We start from the raw sequence: 22,031 nt of genomic DNA, 5'->3' as shown, positions 1-22,031 counted from the left end.
TCCACTCTCCTCTTACGGGGAGGGTCCCCTCAGGGCTCCATTCTTGGCCCCTCCTCTTCTCCCTCTACACTGTCTCTGGGGGGGGTGTCTACGCAGCATGCAGAAGGAAGCCTCCCAGCCCGGCTCACGCGGGCACTCTAAAAACAGGGCTACAGAGCCTGAGCTCCAGCCCGAGCATAGCATCAAAGCTCGGTCTACCCAGCTCTTTTGAGAGCACTAGCCCACGCCCTGCTAGCCCAAGCCTGACCCAGGCTGACAAGCTCATTTCCGTGGGCTGCGCAGACACCCTGGGCGATCTCAGCCACAAACATGGCTTTGGCTTTAACACCTATCTTTAAACTGATGACTCACAAATTCACAGCCCGCTCCAGCCCTGTCTCCCTCCCTCGGTCCTAAGATCTCAGCCTGTCTCTTGACTGTCCTCCCGCGGGTGTCCAGCTGCCACTGAAACTTAACACAGCCACAACAAGGCTCTTGATCTCTCCCGGCACCCTCCCCTGCCTCCTCTAGCCTGGCGAATGGCACAACCAGCCTCGCTGCTGCTCAAGCCTGAATCTTGGCTTCCTCTCTGACCCACGCACCTCGCACCTCGGCTGTGTCTGCAACTCCCCGCCCTCACCCAGAACGAGCACCATGACAAGAGCAGTTTGGTCTGTCAGGCTCTCCATGGTCTCAGCCTGGCCCTGAACCATGGGACTCCAGAGCCAGGTATGCGCGTGCAGCGTGGGACAGGCAGCCCCGTGACCTGAGCTCATAGACTCGTACCCCCAGCAGGGCTGCAGCGCCCATTAACTCTGAGCTCCCTCCAGCAGCGCAGGCCAGAGGGGATCTCCGCGCAGCCCGGCGGCCCTGGCAAATCTGCCACTCTGCTCCCCAGCAGGCTGCCTTGCTTGGTAACGCCGGCCTGTCCCGTCACAGCAGGGTAGCCGTGGGCATGAGCCATGCAAACAGCCCCCTGCACGGGAGGCCCCAGGCCTGCAGGGATGAGCTGCACCCATCTCCCCCCAGCAACTGGGAACCAAACGACCCCCGATTCCCCCTCTCACGCTGGGAGCCTGCCAAGCGTGCAGCCCTGCTGCACCGGCCTGCACCTCCGGGGGCTAGAGGGTAGGACTAGGCGCTGCTGTCCCAACACCCTGCCGCAGCCCCAGGGAGCCCAGGAGACTCAGCGCCCCCCAGCCAGTCACAGCTTTGCACGGAGCCCGGCTACCCCTCCCCCTACTCCTGACACCGGGGCCCAGGAGCAGATCCAGCCACCCCAGCTCCCCACAAAGCGCCCTCTGCTCCTGGCCTGAGGAGTGAGCTGTTAATCCACCGCGCTGCGTCAATGCTGAGCCCGCTGGACCCCAGGGCTACACCCAGGCCGGTTCCTCACATCCCCCGACCCAGCAGCCTGGGGGACAGGAGCCTCCCCCAGGGACCAGGGCTGTCCCAAGTGGGGGGCACCAAGGGAGGCCCCCTTCTCGTCCTGAGAGTGACAGGCCAGGCCATGCGATGGGATCCCAGAGCTGTTCCTTCTGGGACAGCTGGGCCAGGGCGCTGGCGCTCGGCCGTCCCTGAGAGATCTGCCGCCCGCCGGGTATCTCTACTGCACTGCTCGCCATGGTGCCTGCCTCTGGGGAGAGCACGGGCAAAGCCCCAAAGGTGGGGCCAGGCTGGCTGAGGCCTGATACCAGAATGGTCTAGCTGCGCCTAGTGCACCCCTTTTGTCTTCGGGATCCCATTTCCCATCTCACCCCCAGCACCAGGCTGGCCCATTCTGCACTCAGAGCTACAGAGCCACGCGGAGCTGAGTGTGGGGCCCCCGGAGAGCTCTGTACCAGCAGGATAGACCCTCCTGCCAAAGCCAGCCGGTGAGTAGCCAGAACGCGGCAAGTCCCGGGAGCACCAGGTTTCCCCACGCTGTGCCGCGTGGCTGGGGCGGGTCTCTGCTGAACGGCAGAGCAGCAGGGCGGGGGAGGGAGGGCCTGTGGCTTCTCGTCGCACTTTTCATTAGTCATGTAACCCCAAAGCGAAGGAAGGCCCAGGGACATGGATTCCTCCCAGCAGCTGGGCACCTGCATTATTCATAGCCCATTAATACTGAAGAGGAGCCGGCCTGCGTACCCAGCTGCCTCCACTGGGGAAAGTGAAACAAGTGTGTGTGTGTGACAGGCGGAGTCAGAGCCAGCGCTGGCACAGGGCACATGGGCGACATGGACTGGGGGGTGAGAGCCAGACCTTGTCTACACTAGGAAATCCAGCTGCTCAATCACGCTCCCTAGCCCCTGCCAGCAGCACGGACTGGTGTGTGCCTTCTGGAGCGTCCTCACTGCTGGCTCCCAGGCTGCGGGGAGAAGGCCAGGGCTGGCAGCCTGGGGGCCCGGCTGATGGTGTGAGAGCCAACCCAGCCTTGATCCCCCCTCTGCCTCCTGCTCCTGGGGCTCAGGGGTGAGCAGCCGTGCACCGGCAGCGAGGAGCAGTGCAGCGGGCTCCTGTCCCATCCTGCCGTCCTCCCAGGCCTGGGGGGCCAGGCCTCCCACCCTGCTCAGCACCGGCGCTCGGGTGCCATTTGCCAGGGCTCCAGGAAGACCCCGCACAGCGAGAGGCTGCGAGGGGAAGGGTGAGGAGTTAAGAGTGAAAGGCCCAGCGGTTTCCGTGGCAAGAGAGAGTGAAAGTGCAAGCGTGCGCTGCAAACCCCAGCAAGGACGCGTGCAGGCAGTGCTGGCTGCAGGGGGGCGCTTTGGTTCTTTCCATAACAGCTGCAGGATCGGGGCCAGGCCACAGCCCCCCGGGATATCGGGCACACACACAAACCAGCAACAAATCCAATGGGGGCAGCACTGGGGGCTCTTCTTTCCAGGCTGCCTTAGGGCCCCCATTCTCTTCCCCAGGGCCACCCTGGGCCCTTTGACAGACCTGGCTACAGAGATCCGCCTCCAGGACTGATTACTGCAATTCATTCGATCTAGGAACAAAGTCAGACCCGCAAAAACCTCCAGCTGGGACACAGTCCAGCGCCATTCTGCTTAGCAACACATGGACACATCAGCCCATGCCCCACTCCAGCCAGGTCAAGGTCTCTGTCCTGATACTCAATGGCCCTGGCTCCCTATGTCCAGGGCCTACCTTCCTCCAGAGCAAAGAAACTATCCCCCGGGGGGGGAGACAGAACTTTCCCGGGAGCTGGGCCTGGCCTATGGACCTCACTCCCACAAGAGGGGAGAGACGCCGAGCCCCAGGCTGAATCAGAACTCTGTCTTCTGGCTGCTGCTACTTTCCATGCTGCTACTGCAGGTGGGGAGGGCAGAGTCTGGGTTATTACTAAACTGGGAAGTGTCCAGCGACTCTGCTGATGGGGGCCACCCAGCCAGCCGACTAGCCAGAACACCCCTGCTCAGACATGCCCCCTGCTCCCTGCAGCACAACGCCGGAGCACTGAGATCTGCACTCAAGGGGGAGAGCGCTCCCCCGAGTTACACTGCTCCGGGCTGCACCTGGGTCCCCCGTAGCGGTCCCCCAACTGCCCCTACACCGAGCCCCTGATTAGTCCCTCGGCAGAGTCCCTGTCTCACACGGCCACCCTGCACCCGGCAGCACGATGGGTAAACAGGGCACCAGCTCTGAAGCAGCCATTTGCTCAACTGCTGCGGTAGCTCAGGCTCCCGGCCCCAGAGGCCCCATGCCGGCGGGGTGCCAGGACTCTGGCCATGAGCTCACCAGGCACATTACATGCTCCATTAGCAAGCATGAGGTATTGAACACTTAGCTCAGTTTCCTGTGCTCCAAACCCAGCGTTCGGCTCCCTCTGCCTCCGCACCCCCCTCCCGCAAGTGAGGCAGCAGGAACAGGCCTGGCCCTGGGGCCTAGCTCAGCCTGCCTCTGAGGAGGAACAAGACACCAGGGGCACCGCAGAACTGAGGGACTCTCCCCGTGGACCAAGGCAGGCCTGCTTGGAGCCCAGCCAAACATGGAGGGAGCAGCAGAGAGGAGGTGCTTTGGGGAGAATTCACTCAGCGGCTGGAACCTCACGTGGTGCCAGCCTTCTCGGGCACCTGCACCACCCTGCCCTGGCGAGACCTTGGCCCTCCCACTCAGCGCCTGCTGTGCCAGCCTGTCCTCGGCCCAGGCCCTGCAGGCGAGCCTGGGTTTGAAGCAAGAGGCTTGTCCCTAAGGCAGGAAGACGAGCCTGGAGTACCAGTCCCCATGCCCCGAACGTGACTTGCTCTCAGTCCAGCCCCCTCTGCGCTGCAGGGCACAGGTGGGCAGCAGGAACTCCTTCAGTCCAGCTGAACTGGCCCCAAGGGAGCCTCCCCCTGGCCAAAGCTCGCAGGCTGCTCAGCCCCTCATCTCTCTCCTACCAGGCAGCCTTGTCCTGGTGCCATGCCAGTACCACACAGACCCCCCCCTCCCCCCACCGAAGCCCCTGGCACTGGCCGGCCGCTCGCTGCTCACTTGGTCTTCACAGATAAGTGAAAAGGGAAGCAGGGCCGGGGCTCTGGCAGCGATCAGTGGGGCCAGGCGCTGTGCCGGGCTGATGCAGAACGGTGCCGATGCCAGCATCGTGCCCTGTGGAAACTACATGTCCCAGGATGCAATGCACACTGGCAGGGGGCCACAGGGCACAATGGCACAGAGAGCCTGCCAGCACACGGCTTGGCTTTGCCTCTGCTCCATCAGCTGGAATAGCTGGGGGGCTGCAGTGAGGCTCGAGGGGTTTGGGCTTAGGGGGTCTGAACCAAGGATTAAAATGGGGGGGGGGGGCTGCAGGTGAGGCTCGAGGGTCGCTCTCGAGCTCTCCGTATCCTTCCCTTTCACAGACGCTGCAATTCCCCCACAACTAACTCACAAATCCCTGGCACCAAGGCTGGCGAGATCGCCCAGCCGTCCGCCAGGGATGGACCCCGCTGCACCGGGTCCCCAGGAGAGGGGAGGAAGGTGTCACCGTGGAACCCCCCACCCACTCAGCCATGTGCTGACGGACACCCCGCCCGCCAACAGCACATCCAAGGCCACAAGGGGCGGCTGCCTCTTACCATGGTGCAGGCCCCACCGCATCCCCGAACGGAGCCCCCCGAGGACAGCTGCCGCCTGCCTGCGTCCCAGGAGCCTCCTCCCCGCACTTGTTTCTCTTTCTCAGCGCCTGCAGCAGACGCTTCCTGCTGAGCGCTGGCCCTGACGCTGCCTCGCTCACAGTCACTTCCTCCAGTCACGGGCCAGCCTCCCCTCGCCCCCAGCTACTCGCCTGCTCCGAGCGCCCCGGAGACCCAGCGCCTCTGCTCGCCCAAGGCCTGGCCCCACAGGAGACGGGCAGGCTGTGCCAGGGGGCAGGGCAGAAGGGGGCAGGAGCTGAAGAGCCGGTGGGGAGGAGGCCCAAGCAGCTGGCCGTGCACTGGGGGAGAGGAGACGCAGGGAAGGGCAGAGCTGGGCACAGCCAGGAGACACACACACCAGCATGGGGGTTAAGAAGCGGAGGGGAGGAACCAGGGTTTTGCAGTGGGGATGGCGAAGAGACAGCGACAGCCTGGAGCTGGGGAGGGGAAAGCTAAGGAGCCCAGCCTCAGTGTGTGCAGCTGGAGCTGGTGTCAGGAGGGCAAGCCAAGCCATGAGAGTGGGAGGGGTCGCCGGGCACGGACCCTGGGATGCCCCTGGAGTGGGGGAGGGGAAGCGGCAAGCGATATTTGGAACTGGCGGATGATGGCTGGCACGTCTAGCCCAGAGTCCTGACTGCCTGAGGAGGCGGGGGGGGGGGGGGTCGGTCACAAAGCAGCACAAAGCAGATTGGGGCAGCCCTTGAGAGACCGAACAAATCCCACCCTCTGCGACTGACGGCAGAGATCTAATCCTCTGGGAAAATGGAGGGGACCCTGCGTGCCCAGCCCCCCGCCCAGGGAAACTTTAACACCCCACCGCACAGCAAGCCTGCCTTAGGAACTGCTCCCGGTCTGTCTCTCTCTCAGCCTGCACACACACAGCCCTGAAATCCCCTAGGGAGAGCATCCGCCTGCAGCAATGCTTTGGGTTACGGTCCCAGCCACCCCCAGGGCTGTGTTTGCTTTAGTGCTTGACCTGACCCGCCCCTTGGCTCCAGGGCTTTCCTTTATTGCACAGATATGAAGTGTAGGGAATGGAGTAACTTCAGCTACATGCCAGTGTGTTCATCGGTACGTGGACCCGTGAACGTGCACACACACACACACACACACATATGCAGTCTCTCGCTCTCTAGCTCTGTACTGTAGCAGGATGCCAATGTTTGCCTGAAACCCCCAAGCCTAGTGGCAGATGCTGATTCTTGTAACTCACTGAACCCATCCGAATACAGGGGAGCTGGGGTCGGATCTTTTGGGAGAGAACATAGGGTGTGGGCAGAGCGGAGCTCAGAGAGGAACCCTGGGAGCAGCCCAGCCTGGAGAGAAGCCAGGGCTAGGGCTTGGCTAGCTTCACTGCAAGTTCCTCAATTGAATAAAACCAAACTCTCGGAAAGGGGGGAGTTTTGAGCTGCTGCAAATTGTGTGGACTGTTTGGAAGCCATACAAACAACGCGTCACACACGGCACAAACCTACCCCTACACAAATGCTCTATGAGTTGGCACAAATGTACATGCTGTAAGGGACCGTGGTATAGGTGGTCTGGCCTAGCAGTGACAGCTGGGCTGAAGTCTGTCCACCAGGGCCAGGAGCCACTGGGCAGGAGTGGGAGGAACCGCAAGGTGAGGTCCCATAAACAAGAGTCAGGGTAAAAGGCAGGCCAGGGTCAGAGACCGGAGATCAGGGGCAGTACCGGGTGAGAACCAAGAGGCAGGAGTTGGGGTCAGAGTCAGGCAGAGACCGGAAATCAGGGGCAGTGCTGGGTTAGAACCGAGAGGCAGGAATCGGGGTCAGAGTCAGGCCGGGGTCAGAGACCAGAGATCAGGGGCAGTACCAGGTTAGAACCGAGAGGCAGGAATCGGGGTTAGAGTCAGGCCAGGGTCAGAGACCAGAGATCAGGGCAATACCAGGTTAGAACCGAGAGGCAGGAATCGGGGTCAGAGTCAGGCCAGGGTCAGAGGCCAGAGATCAGAGGTAGTACTCCACTCAGATGAAACCTTGTGGGAAGGGGTGACCCTAAGCAATCTCAGTGCCGGAAGGCAAGGGGCTCCTGTGACGGAGCAGGCAGCAGGGCGGATTTGACCAGGGAATGTTGCAGGGGGGTTGCATTGGAGATGGGGGACTTCCCTTGAAGGAAGCTACCTGAGCTGTAACCTGAGCCAGGAGGGGGGTTGGGAGAAGTGACACCTTCTGGCCAGGAGACTGGACAAAGGAAAGGAGGAGCAGAGGGGAGGGGGGAGAAAGCTGCTGGAGGAGTTTTAAGTTTCAGTTTGGGCTGGGTGGTGCAACACAGGGAACCCCAAGCTGGGGTCTAAGCTCCCTGAACTCCCCAGAAGGACTTGATTGAGGGGTTCTGGTTGTACCTACGCGCTCTGCTTGGGACTGTGTTCCTGTCATCTAATAAACCTTCTGTTTTACTGGCTGGCTGAGAGTCACGGTGAATCTCAGGAAGAGGGATGCAGGGTCCTGACTCCCACACACTCCGTGACAACTGGTGGCAAAGGTGGGATCTATTGCACCCCATGGACAGGCGCTTCCTGCAGTAAGTGACTGGGGAGAAGTAAAACGAAGGGGGATTGGCGGGGACCAGGCGTGCTGAGGAGTCAGAGAGAGACGGTTATCAACCCTGGGAGTGTGTGACCAGCGAGAAGGACTTCTGCAGTAACAGGGTCCCCCGGGGGGATCGCAGTGAGTGGTCCCAGGGGCGGAGGAGTCTGCAGCTCGACCCTGGCAGAGAGGTGGTGACCTCGAGAAGGGCTGGCACACTAGGGGTCTCCCTGGAAACTGTGGGGAGCGGTGAGCACACAGGCCTGTGAGTGGCCAGCAGGAAGATGTATGCCAAGCGGCTTAAGAGCGACCTGGTGGAGCTGTGCAAGCAGAGGGGGGTGCGCATTGGGAGGCTCACCAAAGAACAGCTCATTGCCCAGCTGGAGAAGGGAGATCGCGCGAATGAACTGATCCCTGGCGCTGAGGGAAGCAGCCTGGCAGATGCAGCGCAGGCCCCAGTGTCTGTCCCAGCTGGGAGTGGTCAGCCGGCTGCTGAGGGCTTCCTGAGACCCCTCCTTCCTATGCCTAGAGGAAGGGTGGGGAGGAGCCCAGCAAATACCGAGGGCACCGTGACCCCCCCCGGCCAGCAGGGGATCCTCCCGGCGAAGCTCGCCAGCCAGCAGAGGATCCTCCCGGCGACGCACGGCATCCGTGGAGCGGAATTGGCTGGAATGGGAGATAGAGCTAAAACTGAGAGAGCTGGAGGATCGTGAACAACAGAGACAGCATGAACGGGAGGAAAAGAGAAACAGAGGCAGCATGAAGAGAGACAGTGTCAGCATGAACTGGAGCTGGCAAGGCTGAGGGGCAGTGAGCCCCCGGCTGCGGTGAGTGAAGGGGGACCCAGGACTGCACAGAGCTTTGATAAGTGCATCCTGGCCCCACATAAGGAGGGGGAGGACATGGATGGCTTCCTGGATGCCTTTGAGACGGCCTGCGAGCTGCACCAGGTTGATCCTGCCGACAGACTCTGGGTTCTCACCCCCTTACTGGACCCCAAAGCCGTGGCATTGTACCGCCAACTGGAAGGGGCGGAGAAAGGGGACTACAAACTATTCAAAAAGGCCCGGCTACGTGAGTTTGGGCTGACTCCCGAGATGTACCGGGAAAGGTTCCAGAGTCAGGATAAAACCCCTGAGATCTCATATCTGCAACTAGCCGTCCGCATGGAAGGATACGCCAGCAAGTGGGCAGATGGGGCCTAGACGAAGGAGGACCTGGTTAAACTGCTGGTACTGGAGCAACTGTATGAGCGGTGCCCATCCGACCTGAGGCTGTGGTTGAGGGACAAAAAGCCAGAGAACCCGCGACACGCAGGGCGGCTGGCCGATGAGTTTGTGGAGAGCCGGTCAGGGGGTGGCAGGGAGGAGTCCCAAAGGAATAGGCCCGCCGCGATGCAGAGAGAGAGTCACCCGGGGACCTCCCAAAGGGGGAATATGGGGAATCCCCTCCCAAGGGGAATGCCCAGCGTCAGGGACAACCGACCGGCTCGAGGGGACCCACGGGACATGGGCTGCTATTACTGTGGGCGAAGAGGCCACATTCGGGCCCAGTGCCCCAAGCTCAAGGACAGACTGAGCAGACCGAACCCACACCAGGTTAACTTGGTAGAGGCCCAGACGGACGAGGGGCAGGCTTCCCAGGCAAGGGGGGCTGGCAGCTTATCAACTGCTCAAGAGAGAGAAGGGCCCCAGGCCAGCTTCTCTGGGGGGCCGGATGCTCCGGACTCAAAGTTCTCCGTTTACAGGGTGGGCGCGGGGCTGTCCCTGCGGAGCGAGTGCCTTGTTCCCCTGGAGGTGGATGGGAGGAAAGTCTATGGATACTGGGACACGGGCGCTGAGGTGACACTGGCCCGGCCCGAGGTGGTAGCTCCAGATCAGGTGATACCCAACACCTATCTAACCCTGACGGGGGTGAGTGGGACCCCATTCAAGGTGCCCGTGGCGAGGGTACACCTGAAATGGGGGGCCAAGGAGGGCCCCAAGGATGTGGGAGTGCACCACCATTTGCCCACTGAGGTGTTGATGGGGGGGGGAACCTAGAGGACTGGCCAAGCAACCCCCAGAACGCCTTAGTCATGACCCGTAGCCAGAGCCGACCTGGGGAAGGATGTCACACCGGAGGCACAGAACCCTACCCTGGTGGGGAGGGAACACCCAAGGACAAGGCTCAGGGGGGCTGTGGCTTCCAACCCAGCCGACGAGAGGGAGCAGGTCCCCGTCCCTTCCCCAGCCGCCGAGTTCCAGGCCGAGTTGCAGAAAGATCCCTCCTTGCGGAAGCCAAGGGACCTGGCTGACCTCAGTGCGGTACAGACCATGAGGAGAGGTTGCAAGGAGAGGCTCCTGTGGGAGAAGGGGTTCCTATACCGAGAATGGGCTCCCCCTGGGGAGATGGAGTCCTGGGGGATCAGGAGGCAGCTGGTGGTACCCCAGAAGTATCGCCACAAGCTACTGTACCTGGCCCATGATATCCCTCTCGCAGGGCACCAGGGAGAGGCTGCTACAGAACTTTTATTGGCCTGGGGTCTTTACCAACATCCGACAGTACTGCCAATCCTGTGACCCCCGCTAGAGGGTGGGGAAGGCCCGGGACCAGGGGAAAGCGGCTTTGAGACCTTTGCCCCTCATAAAGGAACCTTTTCAGAAGGTGGCCATGGACATAGTGGGACCTCTCAGCGAGACGACCCGGTCAGGGAAGAAATACATTCTGGTGGTGGTAGATTTCGCCACCCGCTACCCTGAGGCAGTGCCCTTATCGTCCATCGAAGCAGACACTGTGGCAGATGCGCTGCTGACCATTTTCAGCCGAGTGGGGTTTCCAAGGAAGTCTTAACAGACCAAGGGTCCAACTTCATGTCAGCCCTACTCCGGTGCTTGTGGGAGAAATGTGGGGTCCGGCACAACTGGGCCTCAGCGTACCACCCCCAATCCAACGGGCTGGTGGAGAGGTTCAACGGAACGCTAAAGATGATGCTAAAAACATTTATGAACTAACACCCGCAGGACTGGGACAAGTACTTACCTCACCTGCTGTTCGTGTACAGGGAGGTACCCCAGGAGTCTACCGGGTTTTCGCCATTCGAACTGTTATAAGGGGCCCCCTAGACCTGATGAGAGACGAATGGGAGGGGAAGGCCACTCCCGAGGGAGAGTCGGGTGATGGAGTATGTCCTGACCTTCCGGGAAAGACTTGTCGAGCTCATGGGCCTGGCCAGGGAGAATCTGGCCAGAGCCCAGAGGAAGCAGAAGGTCTGGTATGACCGCACAGCGCGGGCCCGCACCTTCGCCACCGGGGATCAGGTGATGGTCCTCATCCCCATGAGGAAAAACAAACTCCAGGCCGCCTGGGAAGGGCCCTTCAAGGTTGTCAAGCAACTAAACGAGGTAAACTATGTGATGGAGCTGTCGAACCGGGCACACCACCGCCGGGTGTACCATGTGAATATGATGAAGCCATATTATGACAGGGGGAATGTGGTGTTGGCTGTGTGTGGGCACTGGGAGGAGCAGGGAGATGACCCTTTAGTGGATCTATTCCCTGGGACAAGAGCTGGTTTCCCCCTGGAAGCAATTCCCCTCTCTGATCGGCTGACCCCGGCCCAGCAAGCTGAGATCAGAGGGGTGCTGCATCTGTACCAACAGCTGTTTTCCAATCAGCCTGGACGCACTAATCTGACTGTCCACCGGGTGGAGACAGGATTGCACCCGCCCATAAAATGCTCCCCCTTCCGGGTCACAGGGAAAACTGCTCAGGACCTGGAAAGAGAGGTCAGGGACATGCTGGCTTTGGGGGTGATCCAGCCGTCTTCCAGCCCTTGGGCCTCGCCGGTGGTGCTGGTCCCCAAAAAGGACGGGTCGATCCGGTTCTATGTGGACTATCAGAAGCTCAATGCCATCACTGTAGCTGATGCCTATCCCATGCCCAGGCCTGACGAGCTCCTAGACAAGCTGGGAGGCGCTCGGTACCTGACCACCATGGATCTTACAAAAGGCTACTGGCAAGTGCCGCTGGATGCAGATGCCAGGCTGAAATCGGCCTTTATCACCCCTCTGGGGCTCTATGAGTTCCTGACCCTGCCTTTCGGCCTCAAGGGAGCGCCGGCCACCTTCCAGCGCCTGGTGGATCAGCTACTGAGGGGGATGGAGAGTTTTGCCGTGGCGTATATTGACGACATCTGTGTCTTTAGCCAGACCTGGGAGGGTCACGTGTCCCAGGTTAGACAAGTGCTGGACCGACTCCAGGAGGCTGGGCTGACCGTAAAAGCTGAGAAGTGCAAGGTGGGGATGGCTGAAGTATCCTACCTAGGTCACCGGGTGGGAAGCGGCTGCCTAAAGCCAGAACCAGCCAAAGTGGAGGTGATCAGAGACTGGCCTGCTCCGCAAACCAAAAAGCAGGTGCAAGCCTTTATTGGGATGGCGGGGTACTATCGAAGGTTCGTGCCCCACTTTAGCTCCTAGCCGCCCCCATCACTGAGCTGTGCAAGAAGGGGAAGCCAGACAAGGTGGTCTGGACCGAGGAGTGCCAGGAGGCTCTCCGGGCGCTGAAGGAGGCTCTGGTCAGTGGCCCAGTTCTGGCAAACCCAGACTTTGACAAGCCCTTTATGGTGTTCACCGACGCCTCAGACACGGGACTGGGGGCGGTGTTAATGCAGGAGGATGAAAAGGGGGAGAGACACCCGATCGTGTACCTGAGCAAAAAGTTGCTATCCCGGGAGCAGAACTACGCGACCATTGAGAAGGAATGGGCCCTTAAGAAACTAGAGCCATATCTCTTTGGGCGACACTTCACCGTGCACACCGACCACTCTCCCCTGACCTGGCTGCACCAGATGAAAGGAGCCAACGCCAAGCTCCTGAGGTGGAGCCTGCTCCTGCAGGATTATGACATGGACGTGGTCCATGTGAAGGGAAGTGCCAACCTGATAGCGGACGCGTTGTCCCGGAGAGGGGGCCCTGAACTTCCCCGGGTCACTGGTCCGAGTGACCCCGCTCAGTTCAGTCTTGAAGGGGGGAGAGATGTGACGGAGCAGGGAGCGGGGCGGATTTGACCTGGGAATGTTGCAGGGGGGTTACATTGGGGATGGGGGACTTCCCTTGAAGGAAGCTACCTGAGCTGTAACCCGAGCCAGGTCGGGGGTTGGGAGAAGTGACACCTTCTGGCCAGGAGACTGAACAAAGGAGAGGAGGAGCAGAGGGGAGGGGGGAGAAAGCTGCTGGGGGAGTTTTTAGTTTCAGTTTGGGCTGGGTGGTGCAACGCAGGGAACCCCAAGCTGGGGTCTAAGCTCCCTAAACCCCCCAGAAGGACTTGATTGAGGGGTTCTGGTTGTACCTACATGCTCTGCTTGGGACTGTGGTCCTGTCATCTAATAAACATTCTGTGTTACTGGCTGGCTGAGAGTCACAGGGAATCTCAGGAAGAGGGGTGCAGGGCCCTGACTCCCCCACACTCTATGACAGCTCCCCCGGATCAGCTCACTGTGGCTCTAACCTGTATCTACCAGGTGTCATGTCGTAGGTCACTGGGAAACTAACGCCTCGCTGGTCATTCATGTTCTTGCGTGATGTACGTGCGGTGTGTAGTAAGAGTTACGGATACACGCTGGAATTACACTAACGGGTGTTTAAACCAGGAACGTCAGGGGAGTTGGTAAACAGGTCTTCCCTAGACAAAGGAAGGCGTCTTTGTTTCTATGCCCAGCCCAGGGTCAAGCAAAGACAATGCAGGTCCATTTACGTGTCAGGCAAACGAAGCCCCAAGCTACCACCTGGGGCAGGAGAAAGCTTCCAGCAGGGAAGAGAAACTTTATCTGGGCTATAAAGACGGGGGGTCTGAACCTCACGTGCTAAGCAATTGGATCACCTGATTGTGTCCAACATTTCTGGGTTATAACCATGTATGGAGTGAGGTGTTTAGTGAAGGCCTGGCACACGCTGGTGATTAACAGCACCACCAAATGTCTGCACGGCCGTGACACTCCATCAGGAACTATGGGACATTGCGCTTCACAGAGTGTCCTAGCAAAGGAGAAACAGGTCCTTCCCCGCCAGCAGGGAACGTCACCGCTGTCCCCGTCTCCTACGTCCGTTAAGCGTGGCGGAGTTACAATCTGGAAGCCCCATTTCCAAGCAGGGGATGGGAAGCCCACAGGAAGGGAAAAACATCCAGCCAATCGGCCTCTGGAAACAAGGTCATTGGCCTTCGGGAGACATCGGCAAAGCCAGCTGCCATCTGTGACACCCGGCACTAGGCAGGGTCAAGGGAACAGGGCTCTGGCAAGCCGAGAAAGGTGGGTCCTTCAAGCCGGGGGGGGTGAAGTCTCTGCAAACTGAATGTAGGTGAGGAACCTGTGTAGGCAAAGAGCTTTCACCAAAAGAAACCAGCCCCTTGCGCGTCTGCGGAGAGCCAGCCAGCCATGGCTGGGAAGGAGAAATCCACCTTGAACAAAGCCCAGGTCACTGGAAAGTGTCTTTGGTTGTGTTTTACTGGTCGCTGTCCGTCTCCATTCCTTCCATACCCTGATGGCTACTTTGTGACTCGTTTGTTTATCTGTACGATAAACCAGCTCCGGGCGGTGCGGGAAGGGCAGGGTGGATTCGCCCCAGTTAGGGTGACAAGATGTGATCTGCTTTGGTCTCTCTAAAGGAGCAAGGAGCCGTATTATTGCTCTGAGTGGGCAGGGGAGGGCTGGGCGCTGCAGGGCACATGGTTTTAGGGACATTCAGGACTGGGAGTGTGTCGGGGCCAGCTGGCCGGTGGTACCCAAGGCTGGTGGACGTCAGAGTGGGGTGGCAGCCAGGCTCCGAGTGGTTGGCTCAGGGCTGTGTAGCACGCACACACTCGGTGTGTGACCGGCAGGCTGGTAGGCTGGCCTGTGCATCCCCACGCAGGGAGCTACAGCCGCAAAGTGTTGTGAGGTGCCCAGGGGGAGCTGCACTGCACCCCCAGACCATGAGAGAAGGGACCAAGCCTGGAACCTGTCAGTCCTGTACTGCCCAGGCCAAGGACCTCGGCTTCGCTCTGGGAATCCCAACGCCCTGAAGTCATCAGAGGCCAAGCCGTGACCTCGCTGTACCACAGCAGTTACCCAGCGCTCGCCTGGGGCACAGGGCGTCTGCCATCCCTTAGCCGCTGACTTCAGGTCATCTCTGCACTGTCCCTGGACAAGCCGATGATACACGGCTCAAGAGGTGCACTCCGGGCTGCGACGCCCAATTGCCAGGGCTTAAGCAGCTGCTGCACAACCCACTGGGGATCCTGCAGCTGATCCTCCCCCATGGAGCTCAGCCCACTGCTCTGCTGGGCATTTGGAGCCCGGGAGAGATCCCTGCAGGAGATAAGAGCGACTCCTTCCCCATTCCGGTGAGTGGGCCAGCAAGGACTAGCGTGGCCATGTCTACTCTGCAGCGGCACAGGCAGGGCTCTGCGGCTGTGCCACTCTACTGCCGTAGGGAGACACTGATGGAAGGGGTCTGTCCGTCACCATCGCTAAGCCAGCTCCTGGAGAGGGTAGCTCTTCCGTCGAGCCAACTGCATCTCTCCTGGGGCTAGGTCGACCTAACCAGGGCCTTCAGGGCACAGAGCACCGTCTCTAGGGTCACCTCGTCTGTAAGTGTAGACCAGGCCCCGTATTCAATCGGGCATATCTGTTGGGCTCGGGGGAGGCAGGGGGCAGGTGAGCAGTCCTGAGGACATGCCCGATGATCAGCCCAGCCTGGGGAGCAGGGTTATGCTAGGCCCTGAGTGCTCTTACTGCTGATTTGGTCCTTAATAAAACCACCCCCAGAGATAGCGGAGCTCGGGGCTCCACCCAAGATGGGGCCTGCTCACAGGAATTATGCCATCGGTCCCCAGGAGAGAGCCCCCCTCAAGGGGATAAATTAGACTGTACGTTGCGAAAACCAGGAAACAGGTGTGATGGGGCGTGGCCGCCGTCCCACCCATGGGCAGGCCACAGAGGCTGGGCTGCAGGAGTTGCTGCTGCACAGAACATGGGGAAAGCCCCCAGTTATCTGGGAGGAGAGATTAGCAGATCTTCCCTGGGAGGAGCAGGCCTTTCCCAATAGGGCAGCCACCTCCAGCTCCCCTGCAGGTCATGCTTAACCTTCCTGGCCACTGGCCCCTACCCCAGCCTGGTCTCTCAGAGCATGGCCCTGGGGCCCGTCTCCCAGAGACACCAGCCTTGATACCCTGGTCATCGGCTTCTCCTTCCCCCGGATGTCCTGCTGACTTCCAGCCCATCAAACCACCATCCTCCCCACAGCCAAACCCCTCTCCTACAACACGGAGAGTCATTCATTATTAGCCTTCTCTCCACCAGGCCGAAAGCAAGTCACTACTGCAACCCTCCCCTGCCCTCACCCCCCCACAGTTTGCTACTCCTGCTCCTAGGATTGTGGGGCAGGGACAGCACCCAGCCCTCTGGAGAGCTGTGACATAAATAGCAATAACGCTCTGTTTGAGACGGGAGGTGGGCTCTCTGGGAATTGTTCTGGGGCCGGTCCCTCGCCGGTGCTATGCAGGAGATCAGCCCAGGTGATCACAATGGGCCCTTCTGGCGTGGGGATCTAGGAAGCTCTGATATCAGGACGATCTAGAGAATTCTCACATTGAAGCACAGTCATTTTCAAGGATGTCGAACTCTCACCAGGGGCCTGTGCCACCCACACCTCTGTAGGGAAACAGACCCAGGCCAGGATGTGAAGAGGCACCTAAGTGAAACCCATGGCAATAGAGAGAGCAGGATGGAGAATGAGACTACTAGGAAAAGCCTGGTACGTGCCACAAGCTCCTTGAATTCCCCACAGGCAGAAGAAGATTCCCTGAACTCAGCAGCATGAGGGGATCTGACTTCAGGACAGCAAAGTGAGAGGAATTAAGAAATGCACTGAGCAGAATTGAATGGGCAGCAGGAGGGCGGGGACTACGGACACTCTGGTGCAACAGACTAGAGTTCCTCCGAACCAGAAGAATGCAAAGAACAAGAACAGAGGTTTCACAAGTGAACCTGGCCTGGAACTGGTGAGGAGGTTACCAGACAAGACACCACAGAGAGGGCTTCTGGGTCAAGGAAAGCGCAGCAAAAGAGCTTGCTCCTGCTAGCCCAAAGGGATCCGTGGAATTAGGTCAGGTCTACACTTAAAACTTAGCTCAACCTAGCTACGCTGCTCAAGGCTGTGAAAAAAGTCCTGGCTGAGCGAGGCTGAGCTGGTGTCGATGCAGCCAGGTCTATGGAAGAACTCTTCCTTTGCCCTAGTTATTGCCTCTTGGGAAGGTGGATGAACTGCCTCAGCAGAACAACTCCTTCCATCACGGCAGGAAATGGCTGCACTACAGCTGCAACGCTCTAGCTGGGCCCCTGTAGTGCAGACGCAGCTAAGAGGGGCAGTGAGGAATTCATCAAGGCATGAAGAAACGCTAGAGAAAGAGCAGGCCCCTTTGTAAGCCAGGCAGGGAGATACCAAACAGCTTTTCCAAACCCATCTCCAACAAACCCCAGGAAAACCTTTGGCCCCTCGGCAAGTAATGCAGACCTTAAGACAACTAGCTGTGGGGAGCAGCTAAAGCAATACCTGGAAAATAGGAATACCTACAAATCAGTCAAGCAATAGCCACTGGCGCTACCAACCGCCACAAGCACAGAGAACGGTTTCTGAAGAGCCACAGAGAGACGGATGGTCTGAATAAAAGCAAATCTGGTACCAACCCTCCCAAAGAGAAAGGAGGGAGATGCGGGAAATGACCATTGCATGATACTAACAGCCTCAGGTACACAAAGAACCGTATGGGAAGACACACAGCGTCCCAGCACTAACAGAATTATGGGCGATAACTAGCTGTGGGGTATTTTAAAGACCAAACCTGTGGGGAGGGATAGCTCAGTGGTTTGAGGATTGGCCTACTAAACCCAGGGTTGTGAGTTCAATCCTTGAGGGGGCCATTTAGGGATCTGAGGCAAAAATCTGTCTGGGGATTGGTCCTGCTTTGAGCAGGGGGTTGGACTAGATGACCTCCCGCAGTCCCTTCCAACCCTAATATTCTATGATTCTGTAAGACATTGTGGCGTTATCCGACCGAATTCGGAAGCACAAGGGGGAGTAGCAGAATGTATTGGGATGTTACGAAATATCCTGCAACCTCCCTCTCCATACTAATTCGGACTGGCCTGGATAAGAACTTTGTCACATAGACCAGACGCTGGGCGAGGGACCACAGATGAAATGGAATAATAGGCTAATACTAAACAGCAGTGAGGGGGCTTGGAAGCTGAGCAGGGAGTGGTAAGGTCTGCTCTTATTTAACAGCTGCCTTCAGGATCTGGAAGAGACTCGAAAGAGCACGCTCCGCCTGACTGTATCCATCTGCTGGCTTTTGGCTTAGACAGACTGTGAGCTCCGTGGGGCCGGGACCATCTTTTTGTTCTGTGTTTGGCCAGTGCCACGCACCATGGACACAGATTCTGATTAAGAACTTTGCGGCAGGGGAGATGGTCCAGCTGGGGGGCATGTCCCAGGCAGGAGCGAGACCCCATTTAACAAAGCCAGAGGGAACAGACTGAAGGGGACAATCCTGCACTGGTCCAAGGGAAATGGGCCGAATGTTTCCATCACTACAATAGGCAACATACAGAGTTTACGAGCTGAAGGAGACAGAGCAGTTCTGTTGCCCAGGAGTTCCAGCCCAGACCCTTGCCAGGACAGCTGCTTCGGGTGCGAGAGAATAAGGCCAAGCTGCCTTCGGGCTGGGCTGCTCCCATCTGCTCAGTGCCCTGCGTGCTAACGTGCTGGCCTATGTCTCTCTCCCATGGCAGCCGGACTCCATCCCTGCCCCGTGACCAGATCCAGTTCCTGCTCTCCTTTGGCTCCTGCGCTGGGCAATTAGATCCCACCCAGTCCCCTTTCCACTTGCCACACTCCACCTCACCGCCTGTCCCTTCAGCATTAAGCACAGGGGCAGCTAATCTTCTTGCAACCACTCTGCACAGGACCGAGCTTCCCAGCTGACTGACAGCCTTCTCGAGCCTAAAGACAGCACTCCCAGAAATGGGATCCCAGCAACGGGTCCCAGTGCAGTCTCCTCCCCCGGCTTCCTCGTGCCGCTCTGCGCACACCACGTTCCAAGCTGCATCCTGAGGGCTCCATTATAAACAATAACAATGATTCTGTGCACTTCCCAGGGAGGAAACGGGAAACCAACCCATGTGGTTTGGATTAGCCCGCAGGCTGCTGCAAGGGCTCCTGGGAAATGTGGCTGCGCAGGGCTCAGCCCATTCTGGCCGCGCGACAGCACTGCTGGAGGAACAATGCTGCAGAGCTGGGCTGGGCTGGGCGCCTCCTCACCAGACAAGGCACCGTTCAGCCTCTGGGATTCGGTGGATGCAGGAATGTGGCTGCTCTCTCAGGATCACACAGGGAGCGACCAGGGGATCCCCCAGGGGCATTCGATTTCCCTTCCCCTCAGCTGATCGCGCCTCGGGCCTGACATTTCCCCCCCCCCCCCGTCCTTCACTGACCTCAGTTCACCTCGCCCCAGCGGGCAGCCACCCCCCGAGTGATTTACACTGTGCCCATACGGCCCGGGTACGGTACCCACCCTGCTGGCATGCCAAGCCCACGCTCCCCCTCCTGTGTTCAGAATTCAGCAGGCTGTGCCTTTAAGTGTCCCCTCCCCCCCTCCAACATGGGGATCCAGCCAAGCCAAGCAGATGTAGTTGTTCTGCTTTGTGCCTTTACAGTGCAGAGACAGAACTCTGGCCTCACTCCAGCTCTTCCCTTTGGCAGCCCCTTCCCAGCCGTGCTGCAAACCTTCTGATGGGCACAGCCAGCTCTTTCCAGGCCCGATCCAGTTTCAGGAAACAGCCGTCATTCCACGTAAGCAGTGCTGCTCCAGCCTGCAACACCAACCTCCAGCATGCACTGCCCCTTTCCCCTGGCACCGGGTTACAGCTGGACAGAGCATGGAGGGACGGTACCTCTGGGGTCTCCAGCAGGCCGCACGGAGCCCGCAGACAGTGCAAGGATGCTGTACACACCGTTCCCGAACCCCCATCACAAACGAGTGCTGGTGGGGAGGAGCTGTGTGTCAGCACCGCAGGCAGCAGAGAGGCCTTGCTGTCAGACCACTGTGAAGGCAGGACACAAAGCAGCCTGCTAGAAAATTAACCCTCCAGCAGGACAGAGGAGCTTTCAGCTGGAATGCTAATTCCCTAGTCTTATGCCCACACCAGGGCTAACCTGCAGGGATGCTGCTGCCCAGGGGCCGCGCTGTAGGGAAAGAATGGCACTGAAGGGCTCAGGGCGACAGTCCGTATGGCAGGCATTCCTAGGCTGCTGACAGCTTGAAACAATAGCTCTGGGAGGCATGAACAGCATCATTCATCAGAATGGGTTGTTAACTCTGGAACCTAAAGACGGCCCCATAAATGCCAGCGCTGTAATGGTTTTGCTGTTGGTTGCTTCAGCACAACCATCCAGCTAATCCCAAACTGCTTCTGCTGCCCCTCCAGGTGCCGGAAGTCCCAGCTATCGAAGCACAGCATCTGTGGCACGCTGAGCACAGACAGCATGGGGGCAACATGAAATCAATGAATTTAATCTCAGAACAAGTCCTGCGGGGCTGCCACCTGGACGGTGCAAGTTAGATCCAGATTGAACTCAATAGCTGCCATGTATCCTGTGCTACTGCAGCAGAACAGAGCAGGACCAGAGACCTTACAACATGATTCAGATCCAGCGTGGCACAGAGCAAACGGGGCCTCCACCATGGGGTGTCTTGCACCTCCCTCTGAAGTACCTGGTGCTGGCCACTGTCAGAGACTGGCCACTGGACCGGGAGGCTGTGGGGGGAGGGGGACAATGGTATGATCTAGCCTGGCAGGCCTTTGCATTCTTCTCACCTAAGGAACCCAACACGGCCATTCATTTAGCCTCCTACCCACTCCTGGGTGGGGGTAAATAGCATCACCCCCCTTCACGCAGAGGGAAGGCACAGAGTGTAGAAGTGACCCAGTCAGGGACAGAGCTGAGAATGCAACTCAGGAGACCTGGCTCCAAGCCCCCTGCTCCCGCCATAGCCAAGCAGTGCCACAGAGCATGGAGGGGTGGGTCAGGCAGCACACACAGGGCCCTGGGGGGCTCTCTGCGCTGGCCCCTTGGGAAGGTGCACTGCCCGGATCAGTGGTCCCGGAGGAGCCGTGGGCAGCCCGCCCCAGCTGGAGGAAAAGCAGCCAGGACTCAGAGATCAGGACTGTCAGTAAAGGAAACAAAGTCTCAGAGGGGAGGCTGACCCCCGCCCCCCCAAGGTACAAACACCTGGAGGGGGCGGGGGGGTCAAGTGGAGAAGCCGTCCTAGACAGGAGCCCCTCCCACCCCACGAGCTGCCACCCCAGGCCCAGGGCGAACCAAACACAAGAGACGCTGGGCAGACCCGGCAGCACAGCACAGCACAGCTCCCCAGCATGCACCATGCCATCATCTGGCTCTCACAGGCTGGGCTGCACTGCATGATGGGAGCTGTAGTTTCTGTGGGCTACACTGACGAGCTCCAGGTGCCGCACATGGCTGGGAGGCATCTGTTCAGCAGGGAGCTGCCAGCGCAGCCCTCTCCAGCCAGGGCGATGCCACAGGCTTGGGGAGGCTAGCCCCTGGCTGACCCGCCCCTTCTGCCCGGGCTCCCCCTTACCCCCCCGTGAGCCCAGAGGCCCCCAGCCCTGGCCCTGCCCGAGCACCCAGCCTCCCCCGCAGTCCCGGAGCGGCCGGTGGGCGGGCCGCTGAGCATGGCCCCCAGCGCAGTGGGCAGGCAGGCAGCATGCCCCCCACTCCCCAGCACCGGCTGGGCGGGCAGCATGAGCACCGGCTGCAGGCCGGCCCCAGGCAGCAGGGGCGCTGGAGCCCTCCCAAAAGTGGGGGTGCCAGGGGCCCAGCCCGAGGTGGAGGCGAAAGCAGCCCCCTCCTGTGTCCCAGGCGCCCACATGGGAAGGAAGAGCCGCAGCGGAGCGTGGTGGGAAGCAGGAGGGGCCAGGGGGTGGAGTGTGGGCCACAGGCAGTTTGGGTAGGCTTAGCCTTCCCCTGCCTTTGCTACCCGTCGCCCATGGTCCCAGCCACCAGTTCCTCAAGCCCCACGCTGACCCTGCAAGGACCTCCCGCGATCCCCGCTGCCTCCCAAACGTTCCTGAGGGGCTGGGTTTGAACCCGCCGGGGTGCAGGCATGCGCTGGGCCCTGTCACCAAACCCACTCAACACTCGGAGCTACATTAGTGGGAAATCAATGGCGCTGAAAGATGTGGGCTTAGCGGCAGCAGGGTACAGCTAGGCCAACATCTCCCTGCCTCCCGGCAGTGCCCATTAGCCTCCCCACACCCCTCCACCAGTGTCCCTCGATCCCAACCCCCGGCTCCCCACACCCCTCCGCCAGCGTC

General features: G+C 59.7%; 1 protein-coding gene across 1 annotated transcript in view; it reads right to left on the bottom strand.

The window, feature by feature from the left end:
* DNMT3A (DNA methyltransferase 3 alpha) overlaps positions 1 to 22,031 on the bottom strand; it is a 130,398-nt gene that overhangs the window by 90,355 nt on the left and 18,012 nt on the right. The gene's annotated exons all lie outside the window — the stretch shown is intronic.

Source organism: Terrapene carolina, unplaced genomic scaffold (assembly GCF_002925995.2).
Source record: "Terrapene carolina triunguis isolate 2854851 unplaced genomic scaffold, T_m_triunguis-2.0 Scaffold523, whole genome shotgun sequence".
Classification (NCBI taxonomy): domain Eukaryota; kingdom Metazoa; phylum Chordata; order Testudines; family Emydidae; genus Terrapene; species Terrapene triunguis.
Note: the sequence above shows the minus strand (reverse complement) of the source record. Positions and strands in the feature narration are given on the sequence as shown.